General features: G+C 42.2%; 1 pseudogene; it reads left to right on the plus strand.

Annotated features, from left to right (window-relative positions):
- The first annotated feature begins 467 nt into the window (after positions 1–467).
- On the plus strand, positions 468–883 carry LOC123943576 (annotated as a pseudogene).
- The last annotated feature ends 8110 nt before the right edge of the window (positions 884–8993 follow it).

An 8993-nucleotide genomic window follows, 5' to 3' on the forward strand; every position in this document is an offset into this window, starting at 1 on the left:
ATCATGTAACCAATATAGGGATATTTTTACACAAACCAACATAGTGCCTACAAACCATTCCTCTTCCCCTCTGTCTCTTTACCACGCAATATCTCTTTCACTATTTTTCTCATGGGGAAGTCAATGTGACTCAAAGAGTCCCCCAAGAGAAACTAATACTGGGCTCAATATTGGTCTTCTCTGCAACAACAGTTGATCACTCTCCTGTGTAGCTAATTATTTCACATTTTGAAGAATCTTTTGTACAGCTTTGTCTTGAGGGAAGATTATGCACAGGAATTAAGCTCTCTGAGTTTCTCTTCTTCTAAAAATGTACATCCTGTGGCTGAACAGGCAGATAGGAAAGATTTTTTTTGTTATAAAACTGCACCTGTGCCATTCCTCCCATGTGACCTGGTCAAGGCAGGTTCGATCCTGCTCTTAAGTCCCCTTGCTCTGAGGGGTGGCAGGACCACAGAAATGCAGATATGACTGAGGGTGATGTAAATCTGAAGGTCTACCCCCTCACAGATGCCCACCTCACCAAAAAACTACTGGAACTTGTCAGCAGTCATGTAACTAAAAGCAGCTTTGGAAAGTAACCAATGAAGCCACCAAAACTCTCAACAATGGTTTCTCTGCGTTCATCATGATGGCTGCAGATGCTGAGCCCCTGGAGATCATCCTGCAACTTCTGCTGCTGTGTGAGGATAAAAATGGCCCCTAGGTGATTGTGCACTCCAAGCATGCTCTGGCGTGGGTTAGCACGGTTTCTGAGCCTGTCGTTGCCTGCTCTGTCACCATCAAAGAAGGCTCTCAGCTGAAGCACCAGATCCTGTCCATTTAGCAGTCCACTGAAAGGCTCTTAGTCTCAATCAGTTGCTTCTGCCCCACTGCTCACTGAGTCCTTCCCCTGGCATTGTGAATCATATTGTCTATTTGCATTTAGTTTCTCTAGCTACCTTTCCTTGTCATATTCTAGCATTAAATCTGGGTTTTGCATTTTTCTATTATTCTCCTTCTGTTTTATAAGTTTTTATCCATATATTAATCCCCCACCCTACCCCAATCACCCATTCTACTCTCTCTGCCTTTTATAAAATGATCTAATGCTGATAACAGCGGTAAACAAAGTCTTGACACCTTTGAAAGACAGGGAAGAGGCAGGACAGAGATCTGGTTCCAACGTTCAGATGCTAACTTCCTGTTTTATTTTAATTAATTAATTTTTTTTTCAGTGTAACAGTATTCATTGTTTTTGCACAACACCCAGTGCTCCATGCAATACGTGCCCTCCCTATTACCCACCACCTGGTTCCTCCAACCTCCCACCCCCGCCCCTTCAAAACCCTCAGGTTGTTTTTCAGAGTCCATAGTCTCTTATGGTTCGTCTTCCCTTCCAATTTCCCTCAACTTCCTTCTCCTCTCCATCTCCCAATGTCCTCCATGTCATTTGTTATGCTCCACAAATAAGTGAAACCCTATGATACTTGACTCTCTCTGCTTGACTTATTTCACTCAGCATCATCACATCACTTCCAGTCCCGTCCATGTTGCTACAAAAGTTGGGTATTCATCATTTCTTTTCTTTCTTTTTTTTTTAAACCTGATACATTCAATTGATATCTTTTTTTAAATTTTTATTTATACATTTGACAGACAGAGATCACAAGTAGGCAGAGAGGCAGGCAGAGAGAGAGGAGGAAGCAGGCTCCCTGCCAAGCAGAGAGCCCGATGCGGGGCTCAATCCCAGGACCCTGGGATCATGACCTGAGCGAAAGGCAGAGGCTTTAACCCACTGAGCCACACAGGTGCCCCTCTTTTCTTTTTTTTTATCAACATATAATGTATTTTTATCCCCAGGGGTACAGGTCTGTGAATCACCAGGTTTACACACTTCACAGCACTTACCATAGCACATACCCTCCCCAATGTCCATAACCCCCTCCTGTTTTATTTTAGACACGATGGATGTAAATACCATTCACTTGGTATCCCTAGTGCCTGAAACACAAAATAGTTCCATATGAGGTTGTTCTCTGGGGGATTATGTATTATTTGTATTCTGTGCGTGTATTTTGTGAGGTTGTTAGGTGTATGTCCAAGTGTCATTTCCCAATATAGCCCAAATGTCTGCTTTGGTAATGTGATTTTATTTTCCCTCTCCCCCAAGTCCCAAACATGACCCTGAGGGTGGCACAGCAGCAGCATACCAAAGAGATGTGCTGCAGAATTCCAGAGGCTGCCTGGACAAGTTAGACATGAGGTAGCTGACCTAGATCTTGAAGGAGTCCAGAGTGGCTAGAAAAAAGAGGGTTAGCTGATGCTGGAATGAAGTCTGGGCAAGTCATGGAGACCTGACTGGAAGCTACAGCAAAGATGCTGGAATAGAGGAAACATCCTCTCTGGTGGATGGGGATGTCTCCAGTGGAAAACTCTGAGAGCCCTTACCTTGTTGCCTGCCATGATGTAGGTCAGATGTATGTATTCTTTATCACATCAGAAGGACAGTGCTAGTGTGTCATTCCTGTGAGCATCCTAATAAAGAAATATATTCATACCCCCCCCCCCCAAAATTGCACCTGTCATGCTTGGTCCCTCTTTCTATTCCCCTCAATTCCTCTTTAGTTTCTACTCTTCTGTAAAATATTTGTGTCAGAAGTTTTCTCTTATTGAAAATACTTTCATCCTTTTATTTTGCACCATCACTCTCCTATTCTCAAATTTCAATCATTGCATTGTATTGTCATATCAAATCAATTCTACACACAAAACATTTGAAATATTTGTCTCCATAATGTGAAGATTTTCCAAGATTCATGTGCTTCTGACTTTAATGCTCTCCAACTCATTTTAAACTTTTTCACTGGGTAAACCAGACATCTGGCCTCAACTATTCCTGCCCTATTTGAGAACTAAATTCTGTTCTAAACAAGAGGAAGGAAATTTTGATCCTTTACCTCCAGGATTCTGGTGTGGTTCCCTCTCCTTCAGTATTACTTTTCTCCACATTTGAAAGTAACAGCCAACGCCTAGTCAAAGAAGCTATTCTGAGTCAGGAATCTTCTGGCCCCATACCAGGGTATGGTACAGAGAAGCTGATAGCTACAATTTCTGAGATGGAACTGTTCAAGGACTGACCAGGTTGTGTGAAGAAATAGGAAAAGGGGGTTAGCAAGAGAAATACCTACTGGCAAAAAAAATATCTTTCAGGAAGGAAAGCCAATATTATTTTAAATGAGATTTTAAAAACTCAGGGATCAGGGCCTTTCTAATTAGGTTAGAGTGATCCTATCAAACATAAATTATTCTAGCTTTTTCATGACTCTATTAAGCAGGTATAGAGCATTACTGAGGAAGATGATTGCACTGGAAGTTAGGCTGACTTCTAGTTCTGACCCTGTGAATGTAATGCTGTGAACACACTGGCTAGCCATTTATGCTCATGGGGTTAGTTCTCCACCGGTAGAATGAAGTAAATGAACAAGATTCTCTCAAAGTTCTTTCCCACTTCTATACAAACTTATAATTCTGATCATCTTATTTGTTTAATATGCATCTATATTTCCTGTTTAAAGATGGGTTTCCCCAGACCCTGAATGACTGAAAAACTTTACATCTCCAAGAGGAAGGAGAGCAAACTCTGTGGAGACTTGGCCTCTGATGAACTCCTGAGAGCTTCACAAAGTCACCAGGGTTTTCTGAAAAGGTAGAGAAACAAGTGCACGGTCTTTTTCTCCAAACAAGCTCTCTCAGGTCATCAGGATTTCCTCATCAATGATACATGGTGATCTGAAATGTTTGTAACAGAAAGGGTGAAAATTTCTTCACTCAGCTAAATACCCACTTTTTTTTTAAATATACAACTGGGTTATCACTAGGAAGTACAAGTTTGTGGAGAAGGTACTACTAAATCAATTTCTCTATGTATTTCTGAGGACTACTGTTTTGTTTCTTCTATGAACAATTCAGTACCTATATCTAGGAAATTCATTCATCACATATTTCCTGGGATTTTTCTATATGCCAGCCACTATTTTAGGCAGGTGATATAGTGTTAGACAAAGCAGAAAGGGTCCTATATCATAAACTTCAATTTTATATTTTTAAAAAGCTATGAAATCCTCCCTATTTGTCTTTTAGGATTTTCTTCTCCCTTTTCTTATCTCTTCTTTTATTCTCCTAGTCTCTTTCCAATCCATCTTCATTCTTCCTCTTTCTTCTCTGCTTGTTCCTTACAGATGCTACTGATTCTGACTCCACCACATTGATTGCACTCACTGTTCCATGTTTTGTATTGTGACTGTCTCATTTTAGAATTATTTATATCATTAATAAATTAAATTATGTTATAAGTAGACGTTTAGAGTCTTTAAGCCAATAGGTTCATGTAAGATACTGCTGCTTAAAAAAGTTAATTATCACTCAAACTCCAGGACACACATTTCAACAGTAGTAACAGTAATAAAAATTTCCCAAATCTCACAAATCAATTCAGAGAATTTAATTGATTTTGTAATATGAAACACCCACTTTCATGATGAGAGTCCTAAAGTATTAGGTTTATATGGTTCATCTCAGCTTAACAGGATAAAACATGTTGTCTTAAGAAGTCAACATAATTCTACATCTGCAACTTTATTAAAGGCACTGAATTGGGTGGTGAATTTATGAAATCACCAAACATCTTTTGCTCAGCAGCATAGAGGGTATTGCCATGAAATTTTCCAGGGATGATGTCATTAATTCTATAATGCTTCCCAGATTAATTTCTCTTCCCCAAATTCTTTGCCCTTATGTCTCTGTAACTTGGATGATTTAAATATGGGTAAAAAGTCCAGTGGCAGTAGTATGAATGAATTGAAAATGGTAAAACAAAGAGGGGGATTACTGTCCATGATAGTGATATAGTAAGATCCTGAACTCACCTCCTCCTAAGGAATAACCAAGGGCTGACTTAATACCTTTTGCATAACTAAAGACTGAAGGGTTAGAGAGAATAGCCAGAGGGAAGGGACAAATACACAGTAAGAAAGGAAACTTCCCCTATTGATGTTGTAAAGTGCAGTGAAGAGGGATCATACTGAGTGAGTGGAAGTGCATTTATCTGCCCTGGGGCATAGTAAAACAGCCACAGTTTAAAAGAGCAACTAGTGGGGCACCTGGGTGGCTCAGTGGGTTAAAGCCTCTACCTTCGGCTCTGATCATGATCTCAGGGTCCTGGGATCAAGCCCTATACATCAGGCTCTCTGCTCAGCGAGGAGCCTGCTTCCCTTTCACTCTCTGCCTGCCTCTCTGACTACTTGTGATCTCTCTCTGTGTCAAATAAATATATAAAATCTTAAAAAAATACATTTTAAAAGAGAAATTTGTACACAATAGGGCCAACATCAGAACTTCATCAAGTGGCGAGGGAGCTGCTGGAACTATCTCTGGATTGGAGGAGCTAACAAGTGCCATACTTTACACTATCCCTCTACCTTGAGAGTGCAGACCAAAGCAGGGTCTGGATGCCACAGCCAGCCTGCTGTCTCAGAGTGCACTGGACCCCTATCCAACAACAGCCCTAGCCATCCCACTAAAGCAACCCCAAGGTGGTACACACCAGGACACCCCTGCTCACTACAGCTCCAGCAGCTGCACCAAGGTGACAGAAGTGCAAAACACCCCTGAATAATCCTTGCCCAGACCACTGCAACTTTAGATGGCTGGCTAGGGGACCCCCAGTGAACAGCACTCAGGGACCTCCCAGCTAATGCCTACTTTAGCTCCAAACCCTTCAGAGGGGCACCCCACCCTGAGCTGAGCACCCCAAGGCACCCAGCTTCTACCCACTTCAGCTTCATCTATCTTGCCATGGCACCCTCAGTGTAGGGACTCTCTGGACATTCTATCTAATGTCTACTTTTGACTTCAGCTATTCTGTCAGTGTACCCTCTGCACAGAGAGACCAGAGACAACACTTCCTATACCTAACTTCAGTTTGAGCTGTTTGACCACCCCAGCTCACACTCATTTCTCTTACACCTACTCACTTCTGGGGTGCCCCCTCATAGTGACTGAGGAAACCCCAACCTATACCCTGTCTCAACTCCAGCCACCCTACCATGGAACACCATGGCTTATACCCACTTCACCTTCAGCTATCCTGCTAAGGTGCCTTCTTTGTGTAGAGCCTCAGGAATCCCTAGCTTGCACTCACTTAAGCGTTTGTTGTCTAGCCAAGACACCTGCTGCAAGGAGACACCAGGTACCTGCTGTCCTGCACCCTGCCTCACCTCTAGCCACCATGCCAGGAAACTCTCCACACTGGGCACCCCAGGATACCCCAGCATGGACCCACTTCAGCTTCAGCTGTCCTATCAGAATGCCCTCTACATAGAGAGCCCTAGGGCCTCCAGCTTGCATCCATGTTTCTTTCAACCATCCTGACAGAGTATCCTCTGCACATTTAGTCTCGGGACACTCCCGATCTGCACTCACTTAAGATGCAGCAGTCCTTTCAGTGTTATCTCTTTATAAAGTACCTCAAGACTACCCCGGCTGAAGCCCACTTTTGCTCCAGTCATCCAACCAGTGCAGTTCCAGCATAAAGTGATCTGTGATCCCCAGTCCGTACCAGCCATAGCTTGAAGTAACCCATGACCTTCAGCCTTCAAAAGTCACCAAGCACACACAGACTACACAGGAGACAAATAAACATAAGACAATTTCTGCAAGTTTAGAAGTAGCTGCTCCTTCTAACTCAAAGAAACAAACACAAAGTTAAGTGACATGAGGAGATAGAGAAATATGCTCTAAAAGGAAAAAACAAGACAAAACCTCAAAAAGAACCCAATGAAATGGGGGCATCTGGGTGACTCAGTCAGTTAAATGTCTGCCTTCAGCTCAAGTCATGATCCCAGGGTCCTGGGATAGTCCCAATTGGGGCTCCCTGCTCAGTGGGGAATCTGCTCCTCCCACTCCCTATGCCCTCCCCACTGCCTGGGCATGTTCTCTCTCTCTCTCTCTCTCTCTCTCTCTTACACACACACACACACACACACTCTCACACATAGATAAATAAAATCTTCTAACAAAAAAAAAAAAAGAACTCAATGAAATGGAGGTAAGCAATATCCCTGATAAAGACTTTATAGTAATGATCATAAAGATGTTCACTGGGCTGGAGAGAAGAGTGGAACAACTCAATGAGACCTTCAGTAGAGAAATAGAATATATATATTTTAAAAGAAAACAGAGTTCAAGAATACAATAACTGAAATGAACAATACACAAAAAAAAATCAACAGTAGATTAGTGGATTCAAAACACCCAAGCTGAACAGCAAAAATATATAAGAATTTAAAAAAATAAAGATAATTTTAAAAATAAGGACAGTTTAAAGGCTCTCTTGAACAACATTAAGCAAACAAACATTCACATCATAGGGGTCCAAGAAGGAAATGAGACAGAGAAAATAGCAGAAAGCATATTTAAAGAACTAATAGGTGAAAACTTCCCTAACCTAAGGAAGGAAAAAGATATCCAAGTTCAAGAAGCACAGATAGTACCAAACAAGACGAGCCCAGAAGGGTCCAGACCATGACATATATTTAAAATTTCAGAGGAAAGTCCAAGATGCTGAAGGAGTAGGAGACCTTAATTTCATCTGGTCCCAGAAATTCAGCTAGATAGCTATTAAACCATTCTGAAACCTGCGAACTCAACCAGAGATTGAAGAAAAGAATAGCTGCAACTCTAGGAACAGAAAAGTGACCACTTTCTGCAAGACAGGAGGTGTGGAGAAGTGAATCTGAAGTGATATATAGGAAGACAGACCACAGAAGGAGGAAGCCTCCATCGGATGGCTACCACCAAGTGATAGAGCAGAGGAACACAAAATCAGAACTTTTAGAAGTCTGCTTTGTAAGGGGCATCACTCTGGTGGCTAAGCAAGGGGTGGAACACTCGCTGGGACAGTGTGGTCTCAGAATCCTTGGGATCACAGAAAGACTGGGAATGCCTGACTATTGCAGAGCTCCCAGGTATCAGAGTGGAGAAGCCGGCTGCAAAGAGTGAGCCCAGAAGTGGGCTCTCACCTCGGGGTTGCCATAAACCATGATCTGCAGTAGAGTCAGGCCACTGCCCTTCAAACAGGGGTCCAATAAACAGCAGAACAGGAGAAATCCCCATCCTTCCCCAGGACAAGCAGTGTGGGAGCATGCCACAGAAGTCTGCAAGGTTTGGAGACTCAAAACAGGGTCGTGTGCCTGAGAAAGAAATGCTCGGTCACAGACCAGGTGAGCACAGAGTGTGGTCAGAGACCATGAAGACAGGAGTGACTGATTGCCTTTCTCTGAGCACTCACTGAGGAGTGGGACTCCAAGCTCTCAGCTCCAGGGCAAGAGATGATAAGGCTACCATCTTCATTCTTATCCTTTAAAGCTGCATGGAAAGCTGTCAGGGAACAAAAGCTACAGAGAGCAAATCAGAGCAGATTACTGAGCCTGGTCCCTGGTAAAAGTAGTGTAAGTCCACCTTGAGCAAAGGCATTGAGAATGCAACAGGCCCCTCCCCCAGAAGATCAGCAAGAACATCCAGCCAAGATTTACCAAGAAATGAGAATTGCAAAGCTCCTGTGCTAGGGGAATACAACACACAGAATTTATGGCTTTTTTCTCATGATTGCTTACTCTTTCAACTTTCATTTTTTTTATTTTCTTTTTAAAATTTTCTTCCTTTATTTTTGATCAACTTATCAATTCTTTTTTAAAATATTTTTTGATTTTCACTTTTACAGTCATATTCTATCCTTCATTGTATTTAACCTTGTGTGTGTGTGTGTGTGTGTGTGTGTGTGTGTGTGTGTGTGTGTAAGTTTTCTTTCATTAAAAATTTGGGAGGCAGTTTCTTCTAACAGACCAAAATACACCCAAAATCTAGTGTATGGCTCTGTTCTATTCACCTACCTGATCATATTTTCTCCCTCCCAAATATAAAAGCAAGACCCATAAATATGCTGTCCACAAGGG

Source organism: Meles meles, chromosome 6 (assembly GCF_922984935.1).
Source record: "Meles meles chromosome 6, mMelMel3.1 paternal haplotype, whole genome shotgun sequence".
NCBI lineage: Eukaryota > Metazoa > Chordata > Mammalia > Carnivora > Mustelidae > Meles > Meles meles.